At 51.2% G+C, this 23,031-nt stretch overlaps 1 protein-coding gene across 6 annotated transcripts in view; it reads left to right on the plus strand.

The window, feature by feature from the left end:
- Positions 1–2,813: 2,813 nt before the first annotated feature.
- SLC8A3 (solute carrier family 8 member A3) overlaps positions 2,814–23,031 on the plus strand; it is a 139,189-nt gene continuing 118,971 nt past the window's right edge. For 3 of the 6 annotated variants that reach the window (XM_082733980.1, XM_082733982.1, XM_082733985.1), the window contains exon 1: positions 3,377–4,226. The gene's annotated coding sequence lies outside the window, so the exon portion shown is untranslated. Of the gene's footprint in view, positions 2,915–3,205; positions 3,327–3,376; positions 4,227–23,031 lie in introns of those variants that run through there. The other 3 variants (XM_082733984.1, XM_082733981.1, XM_082733983.1) reach the window with 3 other exon arrangements.

Raw genomic sequence — 23,031 nt, forward strand, 5'->3', positions numbered from 1 at the left:
GCTACCAGTTCAACCTACGCATTTGGGGGGAAGGGGGTCCCCATGCAGCCCATAATGGACTTGCTGTGTGAGCTCTGACTGGGTTGAATCCCCCTACTTCTCTGGCCTCTGTCTCCTCCTGATTTTGAAAACGAAGTCTGTGGCTCTTGTTCTGCTGCTGACAACAAGTAGCCTGTTTGCTGTCTCTCCTGTGAAGATCTCCTCGCGTCCGACCACAGCCAGAAATTAGGGAATAAACAACGGCAGAAACTGAAGGCAGACTGTCCTCAGAATTACCGTAGTTATTTATAACCCTGTATGCAGGTCGTAGAGAGGGGGATAAAGTGGGACTCTGCCCCATGTTCAGAGGAGACAGGTGGTTGTAGAGCATACAGTGGGAGGAAAGCAGGGCAAGGGGGAGAAAGAGCGAACTGACGTGCATTTGAGAATTACTCTATATCAGAAACTGGAATCTCACGGAATCCTCACGCCGACCCCACGAGTGGATGTTACTGTTGTTATTAATTTTTCTTCCATGCTATAGGTGAGGACACAGAGACCCAGAATGCAGAACTGGGCTTGGTGATTTCAGTCTACCTGGAAGTCAGATAACCCCCATGAGTCACTCTGCCCTCAGCAATGGTTAAACGAGCTGAGCTGCTCCCCTCGCCTCCCACCTTCCTGCCCAGCCACACCTGCTACAGGTGAAAAGAAGATGAAGCTCCCGTCAGTTTCTGGTAGTTCTAGAAAGAGGATAAGACCAGTTCTGTGTGTATGGTCACTGCTGCTGTTTTAGCGAATGGGAAAGGTTCTTTGAAGAAATATCAAGAGCCATAAATAGACACAAAAAAGAAAGTTCTAGAAAAAGCAAAACCAATCTACAGTGGCAGGAAGCAGATCAGTGGTTGCTTGAGGGGAGGAGGGATAACTGCAAAGGGGCTAGGAACCTTTGGGGGGAGATGTAAATGTTCTGTATCTTGATTGTGGTTGTTATGCTTGTGTGTACTGCTATCAAAACCCATCAACCTGTACACTTAAAACAGGTAATTTTGTTGTATGCAAATTATACCTCAATAAAGTTGATTTTATTTATTTGTTTGATGGAGAGAGAGAGATCACAAGTAGGCAGAGAGACAGGCAGAGAGAGAGGGGGAAGCAGGCTCTCCGCTGAGCAGAGAGACCAATTCGGGCCTCGATCCCAGGACCCTGAGACCATGACCTGAGCTGAAGGCAGAGGCTTGACCCACTGAACCACCCAGGTGCCCCAATAAAGTTGATTTTAATAGAAAAATAAATCACTAAGAATCCCACCACCCAAAGATAACAACTACTACCATTTTGGTGTTTTTATGCTAGTAGGGCGGCACACACACACACACACACACACACAGTGTCACATTCTATGTTCCATTTCCTTTTTCTCTCTCAGTAACATATCATGCAGACCTTTCCATGTTAATACATGAAATGCTGCACTGGCATTTTCATAATGGTAGAATGTACCATTATGTCATGTAACACAACCTGCACAAACAATTCTGTTTGAAAATTAAGATGTTTCCATTAAAAAAAAAATATTTTATTTATTTGACAGCAGAGATCACAAGCAGGCAGAGAGGTAGGCAGAGAGAGAGAAAGAGAGGGAAGCAGGCTCCCTGCTGAGCAGAGACACCCTCCCCCGACATGTGGGGCTTGATCCCAGGACCCTGGGATCATGACCTGAGAAGAAGGCAGAAGCTTTAACCCACCAAGTCAACCAGGTGCTCCAAAATGTTTCCATTTTTTTGCTGTTATAAACACTATCATGGATATCCTTGTAACTAAGTATTTGAGCACATTCTTAACTATTGCCATAGAGTAAATTTCAATGAATAAAATTACTGAGTCAAAGAGGTTCATATTTTTTAAGGAATTTGATATATCTTTCAAAGGTGCCCTTCCTAAAAGCAATACCAATTTACACACCCACCAGCCATGCCTTGGTCTTCACTGCAGACCAGTCAGCATTGTGGATCTCCGTGGAAACAAATACAAGGAAGATCGCACCAATGACATATCCTAAAATCCCAAACTTTTGAAGTAACTGAAGTCTTACAGAGTCAGTGTTTTGGCCTTAACATTAACTGAACTCAAGAGCCATGAAAGTTCTGGGGTCTGAGATCACCAGGCTCAGTTAGGAGCACACCCAGGACTCGAACTCAGGATGAAAACCACCACATGATTTGCTGAAGGAGTAGTGAGTCAAGGGATCAAGAAAGAACTCACGTCACCCCAGGCTCACATGTTTTCTAACTCCTATGCTCACTTGTCCATTCCCACCAAACCTTGCTCCAGAACAGTCCCCCGGGGATCATCACACATCGTTGTGATGATCAGCAAAACTCCAGTTGGTTCCACCTTCTTCCCATCCTTAGCTCTGCTGCTTGTGGCCTTGAGATGGTTCTTAGCCTCTCTGAGACTCGGTTTTCTCAACAGAAATGTGGAGTTGGTCGTTGTTCCTACCTCATGTAGTTTTATAAAATAAAACAGTCAAGTTCATTAGCAAGGCTGCCCATCCTAAGGAGGAGCTGATACATGCTAAGCATTTTTCTTCCTTGTTGGCCCTCCAGACCGGCCTCAGGCAGCAGAGGAACAACTTCCCACCCTTGGGATTCTGCCCCAGAATTCATAGCGGTGGCTCTACAAAGGGCCAGCCCGCCAGCCACCCCAATCCTTTTAGATCGCCTAATGCCATCGATAAACTAGAAGAAACCTCATTTTGGGGGGGGGGGGCTGCCCACCCCTCATGCCTCCAGGACCACGCCTGACAAATATAGAAGAAATTACAGGCATCTGATTTCAGGCTACGTGTGTACACTTTGTCTGAGCCAAGCCCCAATCCCTAGTTCTGCTGCTGCATCAAAAGACCATCTCTCCTCCAGGCTCCAGGCCCAGAGTAAGCAGCAATTTGAGAGGCAGCCCCCTCTTATTTTTAGCCTTAAAAACCCAAAAGCCAACATACCAGCACTCACCCAAGCGTCTCTCGCAAGCTGTTGTTTGATTTGGGTTGAGAAAATGACAGACTGAGTTCTGCACCAAGAACAGAAGAAAAAAAGAGGGGAAAAAGGGAGTTTTATTTTCCCTCCCCTGCCAACCTCCATCCCCCTCAACTCCTCCCTTAGGCCTGGGTGGACCCTGCCTGGGTAATCGTCCCCTGCTATATTTAAAAACCACAGATGTGTTGGTGGAGACTTAATTTCGGAATTGCAGGCGGCGTCTCCTGAGGACAAGGGGAAAGCCGGTGCTGCGCGCCCGCCCGGCCGCCCTCCCCGCCCGCCGACCGGAGACCCGGACTCCGCGGAATCCAGGTCAGGACGCGCCGCCGTCTCGGGACCGCCGCCGGCCGCGAGGAGCCGGGCGCCGGGCTCCGGCCGTTGGGTGGGTGGGTGGGTGGGTGAGTGGCCGCGGGCGAGGGCTCCCGCCCTCATTGGGTCCCCCAGGGCCCGGGGGGGCCGCGAGGCGCAGGTCTGCTTCCCCGCGGCTGCTCGGGACGGTATCTGAAAATCCCCCCTCGGCGCGCGAGGATAAATATGCGCGGCTTGTCATTCGGTGCGGCTCCCTGGCTCCCAGCTGATAGGGTGACGTTCGGTTGGGAGGCTTGGAGATTGGCTTTTTGATTTGGCTTCTTGCTGCAGCTTAATGGGCAAAGCTCGCGGCTCGCCCAGAAACCAGCCCCTCCGCGCGTCCCCTCCGCGCCGCGAGGCCGACACGTCCCCCGCGGTGACGGCGTGCCAGGCGGAGAGTCGGCGCGCGCCCAGCCCCGGGAAAGCCCCGGCGACGCGGCCGCGAGCCGGGGTCCCTCCGAGCCGCCAGGGCGCGCCGGGCCGCCCGCCTTCCTGCCCCTCCCGGCAGGGATCCCCCCGCTGCCGGCGGCCGGGACTCCGGGCCTCCCCGCGCTCAACCCCGAGCCCGCGCCCCGGCCCGGGCTCCTCCGGGGGTCCTCGGGAGGGTCTCCTCGCTCCTCCCTAGGCCCCCTGCCCCGGCCGCAGCCCGCGCCCCACCTCCCCCACCCCGGAAGCCTGCGAGCCCACGAGCCCCGCGGGCGGCGGCGGCGGCCGACTGACATGCCCCGGACGCGGCTGCGGCCGGCGGGCAGCCCGCGGGGGCGATGAGCCGCTGCGGCCGCTGAGCAGCCGGGCGGCGGGGCGTCGCGCACCTTCCTCTTCCCCCTCACTTGGCCGCTCCGCTCGGGAGACCGGGAGGAAACGGTGAGTAATGGGGTGAGCCTCCTGCCCTTCCCCCTCAGAGGGAGGCCGAGGCTGGGGGCTTGGGACGCCCCTCCGGAGGGTTCCCGCTTGTGAATGCCGGTGTTAATTAAGTTATTTCCCGAGATCATTCATACCGGCTGCCTTCCCGTGGGTTTAGTGCCTCAAGAGGTGGGGGGAGGGTGCCTCGGAAAGTGAACGTTTTGTCTGCGGAGCTGGGGGGGGCATGTGGCAGAGTGTCTGAGGGGGTCGGGGGGGGCGCAGAACGAGACGCCGGGGCGTGTGTGTGTGCTCTCGGGCGGCGGGTGCGCCCCGGGGACACGGAACGCTGCGGCGCGGGCCGGCTGCATGTGTGCCTGGGCGCCGGTGTGCTGGCGGTGCCGGGCGGTGCGGCGCTCCCGGGGCTCCGAGTGCCCGCCGGGGTCGGGGGCTAGGAGCCGAGCGCGTTACCCCGCGGCGCGCGCCCGCGTGCACACACGCACGCGCGCGCCCAACCTCGGGACTCCGCGGCGGCGGGTCGGGAACTGCAGCCCCGGCGCACCGGCCCGCCGCGGCCAAGAGGGCGGGGAGAGAGGGAGGGTTGCTCGGGTCCCCCGCGCTCCAGACGGCGGGGGTCTGGGCAGGCCGCGGCCAGGTGGGGAGAAGGGAGGTGTGGTAACTACCCACTCTCGCCATCCTCCCCGAGACACACACACACGCGCGCGCACACACACACACACACACACACACGCGCACCCAGAGGCCCTCCTTCGGAGGCTAGCGCTGCTCTGCAGACCCTGCCGGACCTGCCCCGAGGACCCAAGCCACTGGGAGAGATGAAGAAAGCGATTAGCTCTGGGGGGGTAGGGGGGTGGGAAGCAGTTTTTGGTCTTTATTCACTGAGTTTTATTTTTAACCGTGGAGGGAGTGCGGGGGGGCGGGCGGTGGTTAAATAGAACAAATGCCTTTAATGCAGTGCCATAAATTTACCCGCCTGCTGCCCGCCTCTCTCTCTCTCTCCCCCTCTCTCTCCCTGCTCCTTCCCTTCCTCCTTCTCCCTCCCTCCCTCCCTCCGTCACTCACTCACTCACTCATTCACTCATCTTTTGTGGCGACTAAAAAACCCTGCCCGTTTGCTGGTTCAGTCTCCTGGGCAGAGGTTGAAATTGGGGCAGGTTCTCAGAAAGGCAGGCTGCCGCGGGCAGCGAGACTCCGAGCTCCCGGGTGGTCGAGAAACACCCCGAGCCGAGGGAGTTGTGGGTACGTGATGGGCACGCAGCGGGCCTACCGGTGGGGCACCGAAAGGGAAGCCTCCGGGCCTCTGCCGACCCGGTGACTTGCAGCCGCCTGTGATTAATCTCCCACAGCTGTTGTGCCCCATCCACTGGAGCTGAGCTCTTGTTTACCTCAATTTTCAAATATAGCTTCTGCGCCATGCTCTTCCTGAGATGGGGGATCCGTGCACTCTACAGGGGCGCCGGCCTCCTGCTGGCCCTTCTTTTTAGCGGGCTCGCAACTTTGAGAGGAACCTGCCTTTTCATGCGGTGCGGTGCCTCACGTGGGGACCAAGGCTGCCAGAGCTTCTTGGTGTGGGCTGATCACCCCAGCTTCTCATCGCTGCCTACAATTCCTGTCTGAGGTCCCCCCACACGTGTCCACTCCCTAGCCCCTTTCTTTAAATAAAATATGGATATTGGGTTGAGAAGAAAAAGATGGAGCCTACAGAACTGAACTTGAAGTCGTTCTTGAACTTGATGGAGATGGAAAGGCTACTCATGCGGTTTTCTGTACTTGGGATGCTTTCTTGTTCTTCCAACACCCCTAAACTCCAACTCCTTTCTGGTCTAATGTACTCCTAGTCTCCCTCCAGCTCCTAGGTCATTGGTTACTTCCTCAAGGATGCCTTCCATACCATCTCTGGCCCGGCCAGAACGTTTGTACACTCATAACCTGAACCTGTTATTTTGAAATAATTTAAAGAGGCACATTCAGTTTACTTGTGTGGTGGAATAAATGCTAGTCACACCTCTAGACAGTAAGCTGCAAGAAGGGAGGGAACATAACTGCTGTTTATTCATGGTGTATCTGCAGGGCCTAGCACTGTGCCTGGCATAGAGTAGGCAGTCAGTAAATGCTGGGTGGAGAATGAACTCGAAGGGCCAAGGTAGCTCTCTTCTCTGCTCCTGCCCCTCTGCTGTCCTCTTTGGCATTTCTTCTGTATGGCCTCCTGGTCACAGAAAAGAAAATGGGGTTATCAAACGGACCCTGTAAAAAAACATTTCCTTCTTCAGGCTCCTTCCTGGGCCGGAACCCTGAAGCTGAGGGAGGAGGCTCTTGCCCCATCCCTGCCCTGTCCCTGTGCCAGGTGGCACCCCTGTACAGATTCTGGGCAGAGTTGCCGGGATTGTCCATGGGGCCGTGATGGGGGGCATTGTTCCTTGGCCTGCATGGTCCAGTCTCTGCTCCCATTCTGGATCTGGGGGAACGTGTTTCGCATCTTGGCCTTTCTTTAAAGTGACCAAAGTCAGGTAAGAAGAGAGGGGTGACCTCCTTTTCACTCAGTCTGGTTGTTTTGCCCAGAGGCTCAACTGTTTGGTGAGGCTCAGCCATATATTGGACTCTAAAAGAAAAACATTCATTTATTCATTCAATCAGCTATTTATTCAATAAATATTCAACAACAGCCTGCTCTGCCAGGCATCTGCCAGGTACAGAGGTAAATAAAACAGAACGGTCCTTTTCCTCATAAACATACATTCATTCCCGCAGGAATAATCAGCTAGTGACTCCTTTCAGTGGAGGATAGATCCTGGGTACAGTGGAAGCATGTAGGGAGATCACCTCTCCACAGAGCCTTCCCGAGGACTTCTAGGGACATTGAATCCCAGAAAGAGAGGATGGGTAGAAGTTGGCTTTGGTGAAAGCAGAGAGAAAATGTTAGGACAGAAGGGCTCCACATGCAAAGGCCTAAGGTGCATAAGGCCAATGATTGAAGACAGAGGGTACAGTTCTGGGAGAGAGGTTTGGAGGACTCTAGAGGCCAAATTTTTTTTTTTGGAATTTTAATTTTTTATTTTTTATTAACATATAATGTATTATTAGCCCCAGGGGTACAGGTCTGTGAATTCCCAGGTTTACACACTTCACAGCACTCACCATAGCACATACCCTCCCCAATGTCCATAACTCCCTCAATTTGTTTTGTGAGATTAAGAGTCTCTTATAGTTTGTCTCCTCCCCGGTCCCATCTTGTTTCATTTTTTCCTTCCCTACCCCCAACCCCACCATGTTGCCTCTCAAATTCCTCATATCAGGGAGATCATATGATAATTGTCTTTCTCTGATTCACTTAGTTCACTCAGCATAATACCCTCTAGTTCCAGCCACGTCATTGCAAATGGCAGGATTTCTTTTTTGATGGTTGCATAGTATTCCGTTGTGTATCTATACCACATCTTCTTTATCCATTCATCTGTTGGTGGACATCTAGGTTTTTTCCATAGTTAGGCTATTATGGACATTGCTGCTATAAACACTTGGGAGCACGTGCTCGCTCCTTCAGATCACTACATTTGTATCTTTAGGGTAAATACCCAGTAGTGCAATTGCTGGGTCGTAGGGTAGCTCTATTTTCAACTTTTTGAGGAACCTCCATGCTGTTTTTCAGAGTTTTTGCACCAGCTTGCATTCCCACCAACAGTGTAGGACGGTTCTTTAGGGGTCAAATCTTGAAGGGCTTGTACTCCATGCTAAGGATTTTTGCTGTTGCCAGTAGGGGCTTAGGAAGGTTGCTGGCACTGAAGTGCACAGTCAGGTTTGCATTTGAGAAGGTATGTCGAGACTGGACTATAGGGAGAGAGACAGAGGTGTGGATCCAGAAGGCTGTGGGAAAAGCCCAAGGCATCTTCTGGGTGGCCTGTGAGGGAGGGGTACGGGTTCTTCTTTCTGATTTAGCGTATAAACCAGAGCTGCTCCTCTAGGAAGATGTTCCACCACTTTCTTTGACGAGATCAGCTTGTGTTTGTTTGTCTGTGTTTTGAATGGGCACTCTAAACCCAACACCGGACAGGGTGCCTCAGGGAAAAGGATCAGTGGCTCCTGCAGGTGTAACACACACCTCCTGGCCTACTGAGCTGCAGAGCAGGGTGAACCCCTAAAGATCCGAGGTCTCTGAGGACTGGGGATGGTCTCAACAAGGAGCCTGGAAGAGTAAGAATGGAGTTAGATTCATATTTGGAGCCATAGAGACTATTGAACAAGACGTTTAGATAGGAAGAATCACGTGAGTTTGTATATGTCTATGTGTAGTTTTTGATACTATGGAGAGTGAGTAAAGGCTACTTCCAGAATCAAGTGTATTTGGATATGGTCTACAGAATCATGTCTACAAAGGCAACAGTTCTAGTTTATCCTGGATGAAATTTACAGCTTTGATACTTGAAATGACAAGTAATGCTTTCCTGGTTGTGCGGCAGGAGTGCTGGAGCATGTGGGGCCTGGATGTGGATGTGAGACTGGAAACTGGGACTGGGAACTGGGGTCCTGCTCTGACTTCCCTGCAGTAATTTCCCAATCACTTGAGAGGAGAGGACCTCAGGGTCATGCACTGCTATGCTCATCCTTGAGAACGAAGCCAAATAGCATGCACTTGGTCAACGTTCTTCCTTTGCACCCTGACCTCCCCACTTGGTTCCTTGTGCTTCCCTGGCCCTGGTTTCAGAGTAAGAAAGAGCTCCCTTCCCCTCCTGCATGGGGCCCAGGGGCCAGCCCTGCTCTGCCTTCATAGGCCATCTTGCGTGCTTTCTCCTTCAGCCCTGGGTCCCCTCCCTCCAAATGTAGGCATGGTCAGCAAGCCCTGGCTCTTGTCCAACTCCTACCCTTTACATGCAGCTTTCACTAGCTCTTGAACTTTTAGAGTAAACCGCTGTCTTCGCTTTGTCACCACTGGTTTCTTTGTTTGGCTCCATGCTTTCCCACTTTTCTCTACCTTCTGCCCAACTATCACCCACCAACGACTTCTCATTCCCCCCGAATGGAGTAACTGATTTCTGATCTCACCCGCGCACCCCTCGCCCTGATAAGATTGACTGTTAGCTCCCGAAGACTTTCCCCACTTGGCTCCCATCACGCTGAGCTCTTCGGGACCCATAGGTCTCTAGATGGTCCCCCTTCCACCTCCTCTCCAGGAGTCTTTCCTCCCTCCCACTGTCCCCTTCGACCGCCCCTCTGCCGTCTCCTTCGTGGTTTCTGCTGTGACTGCGGCTTCACTGTCACCGCAGCTCTCCAAGCCTGGTGTCTTGTTTCCAGCCCCTTGCACAATACCTCCAACAAGATGTCACCTCAGCTCCTCAAACTGAGTTGCTGCTCAATGGACACCGTCTTTGTCCTTAAGAGCTACTTGTCTTCATTTCCCGCTTTGTGTTGACGGCACCAGCCAACTTCCAGTCACCCTGGCTCAAACCCCCCAAGTGTCTGTCTGTCTCCTCTGCCTTATTCCTGAATATTGCTGATGTCCATGAAGTCTATCCCCACTTTCGCTGTCCCTACCACCAGCCCCCGAGTGCATTTGATAACCTCCTACGACATCGTAGCGGTAACAATGACAGCTGTTATTACAGTGACCAACACCTGTGCTTGTGCCACCTGTTAGCTCCTCGGTTGCAGAGTGCTCTGTATTGACTTTCCCTTCAGGCCTCACCATACCCCTACCACGGAGCTGCGATTATTGTCATACTCTATAAATTAGCTTTCTAATGTCTTCCCAGCTTCAGCCTCCCGGTCCTTCAGTTCGTGGTAAGACTGGGTCAAGATCCCCCTCCTAAAACAGCCTTCTAGGCCCATCACTGTCCTCCACAGAGACCCAGAAGGGCCTCCCGTGGTTGGCAGCCGCCCACCTGCCCTCCATGGCCCGCTTCACCGCTGCGTGTGGAGGTTCCCGTCTTCCAGGTCCCGCGTGGGCCCCTCAGTGAACTTGTCCTTTCCTCTTCTGTGCCTCCGCTCGCGGTTTACCTTTCACTGAGAATCCTCCCTGTTCTTCAGTGTAAAACTCAAATGCTTCTTCCTGGCAGGAGTGTCAATGGGGAGCCTCTCTCTGAATTTTGATAACACGGTGTCTGTTTTTCATGAGGCCCTTATACTCACTGAAATGTAGTTTTGTGCATGCGGCTTGCCCCCCCTTCTTGGACCGAGTGCTTTTTCTCGCTCCCACTTGCTGTCACATGATGCCGGAGACACGGTGGGTGTTTGGTGAGAAATGAAGGCGGGAATAAATGAAGAACCCGTCTCACTTTTGAAGTGGGTGAAACAAGGTCAAGAAAGGGGATCTGTGCCCTTTATCATAAAAGAGGCCGGTGGTGGAGTCAAAAATCAAACGAGGAGCAGGCAGTGTGGTCTAACAGAAGCAGCGCTGAGCTCCCGAAGTTTATGGTTTAGTTCTTATCTGACGACGGCAGGCGAGACCACTTCTGCTCCGTGGGCCTTGAGTTTCTTATCCATCAGAAAGCGTTATGTCGGCTGCCTTGACTTTTCAGCCGCCCCCCCCCCAGCCTGATAATTCTGTATTCTGTGAGTCTCGCTCCTCACGCTGTAGATTGCCTCCTACTGACAATACTTTCAGTGCCGACAGCATCTTTCATTTCAGAACCTTCCAGCTGCACGCTGAAGCCCCTGGTGTGTCTGCTTTCACACTGGGTTTCTAGAGAGCAGTGAGGCCAGCTGACTCAACTCTCTGGACATGTGGCCTCCATGGTGCCCTGAGCCGGTTGAGTGCCCCGATGGCCCTAGGCTGCCGCTCCTGCCTGGAGTCCCCTCCTGCTGCCACACTGCAGGGCATTCCCAGAATGACAGGTGGTGCTCTGGACCCCACGCGCTCCAGCTGATCTAGGCCTCAGCTCCCGCACTGCCCTGCCTTCCTTTTCCATCCAGGATGGCTGTTTTGAGAGCTATGTCGACTCTGTTGAGCGACTTGTGGGACTCCTGTGCTCAGCAGCTTTCTACAGGCTCTGCCCACCCCCTGCCACACCAGCGTTCTCTCTCCCCACTGAGATGGGAAGAATCAGGTTGAGTCTGTGCCTTCCAGCCCCTCAGGAGGAACAAATGGGGGAGTCATCTTCTAGGGGAATCGTTAGAGGAGTGGGGAGAGCACACAGCCGCCGCCAGTCCTCAGAGTCTGCCCGTGACACCCTCCTGTCGCAGGAGGACCCAGAGCGCCCTAGAGCTAGCTGATTGTGCAAGAGAGCCCCCAGTCGTGGCTCAGAGAGACGACTTTGACCGCTTGCCAGAACCCCTTTGTTCTCCATTCAGGCAATGATATGATTTAATTCCATATTTCAACATTGGAAAATTAAGAGAAATTAAGTGGCATTAAAATAAATCAGGCTCCTGGAGAAGGAGCCGAGGGAAAGGGACCTAAAGGCAGCTAATCACCTGCTTCCCCCTGATGGGCAGACAACAGGGCAGAGTGATGGCAGCCCTGTCTCTGGGGATAACCCCCAAAGCCCAGGAGGCTTTCTCTGGGGAACAGGAAGGGGACAGGAACAATACCCCCTCAGGCTGCCCTGGGCTTCTCACTCCCTTGACCCAGCCTGGGCAGGGGATATGTTCTTCTGGTTGGTTCTGAAATGATGCTCCTTCAGGCTTGGGGGAAGGAGAATGCTGGCGGCCTGAGGACCGAGGTTTGGTTCTGGCTCCATCCGTAATTGGCAGAGAGATTCTTGGCATCACAGCGAGCCCCACGGTTGCTTCGCCTGTGGGAGCAGCTTCACGAAAGGATTACACGAGTCCAGGTGGGTGAGGACGGAGGCCTTTGTAAACCATTGGCAGCTAGTGTTGCTTAAGACTTGCTGAATGAATGGTGCACTCTAAATGTTGCTTGTTCTTATGCTGCACACTGTGGGGTAAGGTGCCAATGAGGGGGCCGTGGCGCAGAGAGGGAGTCGTGCTTAGACACAGCCTCAGGACTGCTGTCCGAACAGTGTATGCTCTTGTTCTTTTGGAGGGAGGACACAGACTGCTGTCTGAGGTCAGTGGCTCTCTACCCGCCGGCTTCCCCGGAAGTTTGGAGGCCCCCTCACTGCTGCCTCTTTCCCACAGAACTTAGTCCTGCGGAGGCCACACTGATGTAGTCAGCAAACACGACTCTCACCCTGCCAGGCGCCTGCCCTGAACATAATGTAGGCAGGAAGGTGAACCAGGACAGCTTTCCAGCTACCATGGGGATTATAGCCCAGGTTAAACTGGTAGACAAACAGAAACAGTGAGGATTTCAGCAAGTGATCTATGCCATAAAGAAAAGGAACAGTAGTGGGCCAGAGAGTGCTGGGGGGAAGGGCTGGGATCACCTTCAGAGAAGACAAAGGGGAAAGCCTCTCAGAAGCTGGCATCTGAGACCTGAACGAAATGAGAAAGTGACCTCTGGGGATATTTAGGGTAAGGGGAGGGAGTGCAAGCAGAAAGAACAGTAAATGCAAAAGTCCTGGGGCAGGTGCATGCTTAGTATGTTCTAGAACCTTCAGAGAACGCCACCTTAGCTAGACTGGAGTATGCAGGCAGCAAAACAGAGTGGGGGGAATGAAAGGCAGTAAGTTGGAAGCAGAAGGCAGTAACAGGGTGAGGAGTTCTGCAGGAAGAGGAGGTTGCCAAGGATGGCAGGGTCTGATTAAAAAAAAAAAAAGAAGAACTTTTTGGCTGTCTTGTGGAAAATAGACCACAAGAGAAGGGGCAAAATCAGTAACTATTGCAGGAATCTAGGTAAGAGCTATAATATTGAATCCCCAGTAGCTAGAGCAGACTGGGACACCTAATTGCCGCTCAATACATTTGAGAACACTTCCAGGCAGAAGTGAAGCCTATAACTGTGATGGACACCTAGTAAGGGCTCGACAAATACTTTTTTCATGAGTCAATGAACAGAATCGGGCTTTCTTTTAGTCACTCTAGGATTTGAGTTCCTCTCAATATTTTGGGTCTTTAAAAAATTCTTTTCATTGTTCTAGCTAACAGTATTTCAGAAGGACAGTGTGGTCACGAGTTTATTTTCTTTTCTGTGAAACTGCATGCTCCTTTGAGACAGACATGAGATAGACATGAGAAGTCCAACTCCACCACGTCTGGGACGCTCTCAGCCTGTGCACATAAATCCCCAAACCCGTTGCTCACATCTAGATCCAGATCTGGTGTGCTTTTCCGTGCACCAGTCCATGGAGGGCCAAACCTGCCTCATCACCCCATCTCCAGAGCTTATCACAGTCGGGACAACTGACTCAACAGAGAACTACCATGTTGACTCGAGTGGGCAGCATCTGGTGCTTTAGTTGAATTCCAGGGCCTTCTTGCTGTCTTCCCGGAGAGCCCGGAATCCTTGCTGGCCTCCTCTGTTGCAGGATGTCCCGAATGCGAAACATGCATCTAAGTTCAGCGGGTTTTGTGTGGCTCCCTTGCTTTTGGGCTTGGAGATCCCTGATGCAGGACAGACGTGGCAGGGCCAGTGGGACAGCCAGCAAGTCTGATGCGGTCTGGTCCTCGCTATGCCTCTTCATTCTCTTTTCACTGCTCTCCCGTTTTCCTCTGGTCTCTGTGGATGCTTCTTCCGAAAGAGCTCACACACCTACACTTTCCACCGCAGGCCCACTCTCACTGCGTCTGTTCTGGTTCTGGTTCCGGTCCTGGTGCACTCAGGTGCCGGGAGAGCCTCTGGGCCCGTCTTCCTGCCTCCTGTCTTGCCCTGCTCTCCTTCCCCCCGCCTGGCTCCCCCATGGTCCTCACGCGAGGTCTCCTGTCCAAAGGAAAAGCATCACTCTTGTCCCTCCCGTGATTGAATCAGTGCCAGGAGCTCCCGGTTGCTCCCAGGATAATGCTCTAAGTCCTTGGCTGGGGGTACGAGGCCTTTTATGAACTGTTCCTCGCTTGCCTCTGCAGCTTCTGCCCAGGGCCCTGCCCTTCAGCTGCACTGCTCCCCCTTCTCGAAGCAGACACTGCTCCGCCAGGCTCCTTCACGCCCATGAGCATAGGCTTTCTGTTTTTTGTCAGAGATGCACTGACTTCCACCTGATGAAGTCCAGTTCATTCCTTAAACCCGGTTCATGCACCCGGCCCTGATGACTGTAGACAGCGCGAGGCCAGCCTTGCTCTGCACTCTCTTGGCGCATCACACATGCTTCCACGTCTAGGACTTGTTTGGTTGTGATGATTTGGTTTTCTGTCACTGTTCTTCAGTGAAGTGAGCACTCCTCAAAGGGGATTATTTTTCGTTCATACTACTCAAACTTGAAAAACCTTGCTCCCAGCATCCCTGACAGATGGGCTGCTCCATTTGAACACTGCCAAGCGTGGGAGAAATCACTGGATATTATGCCTTCTATTTTTGCCCATTTATTCAATGTATCTATTCATTCAGTAAATATATACAGAGTAACTACTATATGCCAGGCACTGAGATAGACACTGGGGATACAGAAATACCAAAACAGATACAAATTCCTACCCTCTAGGAACTTTTAATTTTTATTTTTTGAGTGTGCAAAAAAAAAAAATGAAGGTATAAATCAGAGTAAATCTGAGTAACTTCCTCACCATAATTCCGTGAAAATCAACCTGTGACACATACACTGGGTTTCATTCAAATGTGTGCATGCATGAATGAATGAACACATGAACGAACAGACTAAGAGACCAGAAGGAAAAGTGTGAACAAGCCAACCTAAGCTCCCATCACTGGAAGTGAAAATAGCTAAGAACCTGCCCTGCTGAAAGTGGATAGGTTGCATCATTTTCCCATGAAAAGAAGGGAACTCTGGATCTTTTACATTTCCTTAGTAGAAGTATAAACCCAGCAGACAGCAGGTTTAGAGGGAGACAAAGGGAAAATCTACTTGTGTGGATAGGCATACCCTTGGCAAGGTATGAAAGCGAGAGTCCGGGAGTGTGGTTTGTCTAGTACATAGAAAGACGTTCGGATACCCATCATGAGTCAGCTCACTAGACACCAAGACTTCTTCTCCTGGCCAGAGAGAGTCTCTAATGGTTGGAATTACTGAGCTGCTGGTGTCAGAGTCAGGCTGCATCCCTTCTCTTCTCTCCCAGGCTTTTCAACCTTGACTGTACCTCAAAATCTGGTAAGGAACTTTTAATTAAGAGACCTAGATATTGGGGCTCCTGTCCTGGAGAGTCCAAAACTTAGGTTTAGAGCAGGGTCCAGATGTCTGAATGTTCTAGAGCTCCAAAGTTAGTTGAATGCACAGGGCTCTCCAGCATGCGGTCCCAACTCCATTCCTCCCTCCAGCTTGGGGGATGACTTAGAAGCTATTGCAGGTCCTACAGTGGGAGAAGCAGAACGTAAGTGGAGAACACAACTTCTCCTCTTCCTATCTCTGGCCCACTCTCATTGTTCCTGGCTCCCTAGATCTGTCAGGGACTTGTGGAGGCTAAAAGTCCTCTGGCTTCCACAGAGTCTGGTAATCCTTAGAGTCATGGAATCAATGAGCCTTTGAGTTCATAAAATTTTAGAGGCAGAGAGGATGTCAGTTCAGGTTGAACCTCTTGACCCTAACAAGAGAGTTCCACTGCTTATGACCACTTGTCCTAAAAAATCAATCAATCAATCAGTCTACCCAAAACTGCATTGAGATCCCTCAGGGGGTTCCCATAAGATTGTAGAAGATGGGGTATCCTGGATGGCTCAGTGGTTAGGCATCTGCCTTCGGCTCAGGTCATGATCCTGGGGTCCTGGGATCGAGCCCCGCTTCAGGCTCCCCGCCTAGCAGAGAGTCTGCGTCTCCCTCTCCCTCTGTCTGCCGTTCCCCCTGCTTGTGCTCTTTCTCTGTCAAAAAATAAACAAAACCTTAAAAAAAAAAAGTGTAGAAGATAGACATGCGAGCTTATAAGCCCAGGTCAGTGTAAGTCCTTCAGGGGTGGTCAGCGCGTTAGAGGAACACAGGAGAGTGAATGAGGTGTTCTGAAGGTGGAGGAAGAGGGCATTGCCAGGGCAGGCTTTCCAAAGGAGGTAGAGGTTTGGGGGACTCTTGGTTCTTGATGTAAGGGCACCAGATTCTTACCCTACTCTTCCAACCTCCCTTTTACCCCCTGAGGTTGGGAAAACAGATTTTGGCAGTTGACATACCAAACTTCATAGCCTGGCTGTGCTCCTTGCTCATCTAGTGGCCTTTGGGTGGCTTATTAATCTCTGAGCCCAAGTCCCCTCATTTCTAACATGGACAATAATGATTGACTCACTGTGGGCTGCTTAGGTATTGAGTAGCAGCTGGAAAAGTGCTTAATGCAATGCTGGCTGTAGAGTAGGCTCTTGGTAAATAGATATGATTATTGGTTTTGTTGTCATTTTAAAAGTGGATTATACAAACCACAAGGAGGCTGAGGCTGCTGCTCCCGGACACAGCCCCGGGGGGGTTCCTCTGCTGGTGTGATAGTGTCTAGGAGAATGTCAGCAGGGTTCCGTGAGGTTATCCTACGGTTTGGATGTCATTAAGAACTTGAGGGACTTCTAGGGAAGGCACATCTGCCAATCTCATGAGACCAGAGAAGCAAGAATTGTAAAATGCCGTATCACATACTACTGCAAGATTCTTTATATTATGAAGCCGTGCTGCATTGCAGCCACTGCCCACATGGTTTGAAGCAAGGAGTGCAGGGACCAACCCGGGAGCTCAGAGCTGCACAAGGAGCAGATAGGACTTCCCATGACGTCATCATAACCAGTGATTCCCGGAATTCCTTATTTGTCTCCATCCCTTATCAGAAGAAAAACTCAAAGGTTGAGGACAAGGCATAGCTCGTTCATGGCATTACTCCCCAAGCATAGCGCTTGGCCTGGGGTGGGCATTCAAAGAGCGGTTGTTTAAAAAATGAATTTGATCCAACGTGCGTTTGGCTAGTCCAGAAGGTAGGCTCTCCTTGCCTTTTCCTTGGGCCGCATCTTCCTACCATCCTGACTTCACCTACCCTCTTCTTCTCAGAGGGCTCCATGGGAGTCTGAATTCTGTGCCCGTTTCTCACACTGCTTGGGGCCAAGCTAATGTGAACATGTCCCTTTGGTTCCTTGTCTTTGGAGAGACGCGCCTCCCTGCGATCAGAGAATCTTTGTCCTGTGGAGATCATCCAACCCGACATGAGTTTTCTGGACGAGGAAGCTAATTGCCTGAGAGGTGCAGGGACTCTTTAAAATTTTATAGCTCGTGGAAACAGTTCTTAGCTCCTGCTTTCAAATCTGGGGCTCCCTCACCGCCCCAGGCTGCCCCAGAGTACGGAGAGCCGCTGAGCTCATGGTGAGAATGGCACCCCCAGACAGGCTTATCCCATCCTTCCTGGGCCCGTGCTTCAAGGCAGCTCCAAGCCCAGGGCACACCCCAAGCCAGTGGGTGACTCCAGATGCCCCAAAGTCGTGCTGCCAGTACTCAGATGCTTTGCTTTCTACTTGCTTCCTGCAGTGTCAGGCAAATTACTTAATCTTTAGGCGTTCGAATGAGCTTATCTGTAAAACAGAACATGAGGATAATAGCATCTTCTTTCACTATCAAGATTCACAGAAATAATAATGCCTCTAGTCCAGCATCATTGTGTTTTCCTCCTTGGATCCCTGTGGTGACCGTCAAACCACCTAAGTGGCCGAGGTCACCACTTTCCTACTCCAGAGAGTGCGAGGGTGTCGCTCCTGAGTGTCTAGGGAGCTCTGCTATAGAGAGGACTGGGCACCGACTCCCCCCACCCCAGGGAAGTGCAGGAAAAGACACTGTGCTCTTGCACTCGGCTGACACATGGCATTCAGTGCAGCCTGAAAACTTGAATGTGGATTGGCCGTGACGCCTGTGCGGGGGCCCAGATTTAGAAGCAGAGCCGGACGACTCTACTCAGGCTGGTGACAGGCCTGGAGCAGTGTTCCCATTGGAGAAAGCGGAGGGCGTAGCAGGAGGGAGAATTTGCTCTGTCTGGCCTGGTGGCACTGTTTTATTAATGATCTGGAAGAGCAGAGGAACAGTGACTTTAATTAAATTTGCCAGTGATATTAAAAGATGTCAGGAGCCACTGCTGAGGACACAGACACCTTGCAGATGGCCCTGGGGGTGTTTGGAAAATAATCCAGGAAAGAGATGAGAAGCCATGGGCTGAGCCGGAGCATTGGTTAGGCCGAGGAGGAGGAACATGACATGGGGACCGAGGGTCATCATAGGCAGAAACACCCCAGGCCCATCCTCTTTATCAGTATCTGTTCGGTTTCCAGTGGGTGTCTAGCTCATCTTCCCGCTTCAGTCCTGTTCCCCTCAAACAGCCATCTTAAACCCTTTAGCCAAATTGGGTTTTCTGAAGGACAAATCAGACCATGTCATCCTCCTGTTTAAAATCCTGTCCTGGGCTTTTCACTGCCCTTCGGATGAAATGCATCTTCTCAGCCTGTCATGTAAGACTTGCCAGGAACGGAGTCCTCCCTACGTGTCCAGTCTCCCGGGCACTCATCGTCATGCCTCCGGCCTCACACTGAATCCCGTATAACCGCAGGCACACCGCAGGCTTTTTTCCACGTCTCCATGTCTTTCCTCCTTGCCAAAGAGGCTCTCCTTTTGGACTCCATGTCCCTCTTCCTTCTCTTCCTTTCCCCTCCCTGCGCCTCCCCCTTCTCCTCCGTCCCTCCAGTCCGTCCTTCCTTCTTCTTGACGAAAGCTCACTTGTGCTTGAAGACTCATTTCAAGGATCGCTTCCTTCCGAATGCCTCCCTGACTCTCCAGGCTGGCTCACTGCCCTCCTCATGTGCCCCCAGCATTTTGCCCCTGTGCGTTCACTTCCTGTAGTAAAAATGCGTATTTGTGCATCCCCTGCTGCATGGTACCTTTGGGGGCAAAGCCTGTGTCTTACTGTTCATTTTGCCCGTTGACATCTAGTACCAAGCCTGGCAAGCCATTGGCTTTAGTGAGTTTTGAACTGGCGAGAAGGAGAATACTCAGCTGGGAGGTCCCCTCAGGCAGCCGGGACACCCCCAAAGCCTGGAGACCAGGCAACTTTGCCAAATGGTCAGTCTGTCCTGTCAGGGTGGATGGGTCCGTCCTATTGCTTCTAAATCCACAGAAAATTGGAAGCTGACGGGGAGCCACGGACATTCTGCAACAAAGTCGGGACATCTTAGTAAAATGGAGTGGTTGAAGCCATACATTTTATGTCATCTGTGTGTGAGTTCTGGACCTCCTACTTCCTTGCTTTATACTTTGATTAAATGACTTAATTAAGACTTAGTTTCCCAAAATGGAAAACAGGGATAAAAATAGTACTAATCTCATAGGATCGTTATGAAAATTAAGTGAGGAAGTGTTTAGCGTTACGCACACATTAAGCACTTATGTGTGTTAGTGACTGTTATTAACGTCTTCATTATTTGGGGTGATATTGGCATTCTCAAGCTGAGTCATATCCCTGACTACGCCTTAGGGCTGATTAAGAACCACAGAAGATCATTTGGGTTTTGAAGGAGCTGGGGTGGACCCCTAGTAGGTTGGGATCTGCCTCCGATGTGTCCGGGGCCAGCAGTTACAGCACAGAAAAGTGATCATTGGCCCGGTCATCCGCAGTGTCCACGCTCCCCCTAACCATCTCGGACAGAAACCATTGCCTGGCCAGGGCAGAAGGAACAATTGGGAATCCACAGGCCATTTTCCACCTTCAATTCCAAGGACTTAATTCCTGCCTTGTTCTCTTTCATCGTTTCCTTCCATTCATTCATTTTCTGTCTTTCTAAAGTTAGCCCCGATTCTGACCACGTGACAGCATATTCCCTACAGAAACCCATTGCCACAGGTGTTTGCAAGACCTGGGAGAGCAAAGACACATGATCTTCCTTATTCTCGTGCTGCGTAAGATGAGTGGGGGTCCTTGTCTTCTGTTGGTCGGGACGACTCTACTGCCTCTGCGTTCCATGTCCGTTGACTGCAGAAAGCCAGCCCTCTTCCCTAACCTGTGGATGGCTCACCCCCTTCGGGATGGCGGGGCCCTCGCAGCTGCCACCTCCCATCACCAGGCGGGCTCTTGATCCCAGAGCTGCTCCAGCTGCGCCCACCTTCTGTCTCCTACTGCATGGGGCTTATCAGAATCCACAAAATGGAGGGTTTGCAGAGGTCAAGGCAGGGTGCCAAGATCCTTCTCTGTCCACAATTCTCTGGGGCTGGTGAGTGCCAAACCTGGGGGGGTGGGGGGTAGTTCTCTGTGTACATCACAGATTATGAGAGACTTTTCAGCCTCTGACATGGATACCAAACAGTTTCAGCCGCCCCCCTCTTCCACCGTCAGCCTCATAACCTCTTCTGAGTGAGATCCAAGCCTTGAGCACGTGCTGTGATGACGCCCAGTACCTAGACTAAGGGGAAGGCGGCCTCAGCACTGGGCTGCCATTCTGGGGAATATGAAACCAAGTTAATCCACGGAGCTCTTTGGAAGGGAGGCCTTCATGATTACAGTACGCACCCGGGCGCACGGTGTCCTGAGGGGAATTTCTCTTTGAGTACCAGCCTTGGGGATTTTGAGAGGTCATACATAGCCTCTGAAATCTCGTCAGGATTTGTCTGTGAGATCTATTTTTTCCTGAAGCAAATGGCTGTAATTCGGGTCATAAAGTGGCTTTAAAGAAGGCCGATGTCTGAGTGTATTACTCAGCTCAGGCAGCCGTAATAATGCCATAGACTAGGCATCTTAAACAATAGAAATTTATTTTCTCACAGTTCTGGAGGCTGCAGTGTCCAAGATCAAGGTGCTGGCCAATTCATTTTCTGGTGAGAGCTCTCTTCCTCGCTTGCCAATGGCCACTTTCTCACCGTGTGGTGGGGGAGAGAGCGCTTTCTCTTTTCCTCTTCTTGTAAAGCCATCAATCCTATCAGAGTAGGACCAGCTCTTATACCCTCATTTAACTTTAACTATCTCCTGAAAGCCCTGTCTCCCAATATAGTCACACTGGAGCCTAAGGGTTCGACATATGAGTTGTGGGGAGGGGACACAACTCAGCTGATAGCACCGAAGAAGCTTCCTGAGTGGCTGTATTTGTTCCAAAAACATCCATTTACTGAGCACTTACTAATTGACTATTTAGGATACCAAGATAAACAGAATAAACATAGTCTTTGCCTTGATTTCATTCAGAGTTTAATGGCTGAGCTAGACATTAATTATATAATCCCGTAAATATCTAATTTCAAAGTTTTAAAACTGCTGTGAAGGAAAGTCGAGTGTGATGAGAGGACATAACAGAGAAAGTTGACCATCTTAAGGAGTGAGGATAATTTTTTCTGGGACAGTGATACGCTGAGATCTAAAGCATTGTTAAGAGTGTGGGTACCAAGGAGAAATGCTCATTTCAGGCACATGTGGTTGGTGTTGTGTGCAAAGGTCCTGAGGTAGAAAATAACTTGGTTATCTCCAGGGCCTGATATGAAGCCACTGTTGCTGAAATATGGTAGGAAGGAGAGGGCAGAAGATGAAAGGGGAGAGGAGACTTCATAGGTTACAGGAAAGAGTCTTTCTTTTTTTATTTTTTTGTCTTTTTTTTTTAAGATTTTATTTATTTATTTGACAGAGAGAGATCACAAGTAGGTAGAGAGGCAGGCAGAGAGAGAGAAGAGGAAGCAGGCTCCCTGCTGAGCAGAGAGCCCGATGGGGGACTCGATCCCGGGACCCCGAGATCATGACCTGAGCCGAAGGCAGCGGCTAAACCCACTGAGCCACCCAGGTGCCCCAGTAAAGAGTCTTTCTATTAAGAATAAAAGGAACTGGGGCGCCTGGGTAGCTCAGGTGGTTTAACATCTGCCTTCAGCTCAGGACATGATCCCAGGGTGCTGGGATCCAGCCCTACATTGGGCTCCTTGCTCATCGGGGAGCCTCCTTCTCCCTCTCCCTCTGCCTGCCTCTCCCTCTGCCTATACTCTCTCTGTGTGTCAAATAAATGAATAAAATCTTTAAAAAAAGCGGGGGGTGGGGAGAGGAATCTACAGCAGGGCTTCAAATAGGGACATGACAGTATAGGTCTGGGGTTTTTTTTAGAAAAGATGACTGTTGCTGTATAAGGAAATGAAGTGGGGGAAGGGTGAGAATTGGAGTGGGGAGTTCAGTGAGGAGGTCACTGCAGTAGATTCACGAAGTGAGGGGTGATGGCGGCTCTGACGGTGCTTGTAGAGATGAGGGGAGAGTCTGGGTGCTGAGTAGACAAGGGACAGGAGTGAAAGGGAGGACTGGAAATGAACAACACTCATTGCCCAGCACGCATAACCCGGCGGATGGAGGTGCTATTTTCTGAGATGGGAAGCAGTGGAGACAGGGGACAGGACCTGAAACCCTGTAAGGTGCTGTGCAGATGAAATTAACATGCTTCTGTTACTCAAGGAATCCCGCAGGGCTGTAGCAGAGGTAATGGGCAAATAGCTTTTTGTTTTTTAAAGCTATGGCATGGTTATGTGCATTCTCATTGAATCTGAATGAGGCAGTGATTGGAAAGATGAACTCATAGTTTCTGCTGAATTTCTTCCCATTCTCTTGAATTCATGCTCACCTCTTAGTGGTCCCAGCCAGCAGGTGGGGCTGCATTTCACCCCCAAATCTTGCCTTGAGTTTTAAAAAAACGCATTCGAGAGCCACTTGCATGTTTTATTAATAGTGATTTCTATCACTTGGCCCTTTCAGTGTCTGGGTTTGGAATTTGAGTGGCTGGCTGATTTTCATCTTCCTGTAACTGAGTGTCTCAATGGTCCCATAAGAATGTTTTGCTAGAGGGCTAAGGAGGCTGTGGACTGGGGCTTGAGCACAGCTGATGGGGGCCTTGGTTTAGCTATCCTGCAGGGAGCATCCGCGACAC

This window comes from Mustela nivalis (genome assembly GCF_964662115.1).
Source record: "Mustela nivalis genome assembly, chromosome: 6".
Lineage (NCBI taxonomy): Eukaryota > Metazoa > Chordata > Mammalia > Carnivora > Mustelidae > Mustela > Mustela nivalis.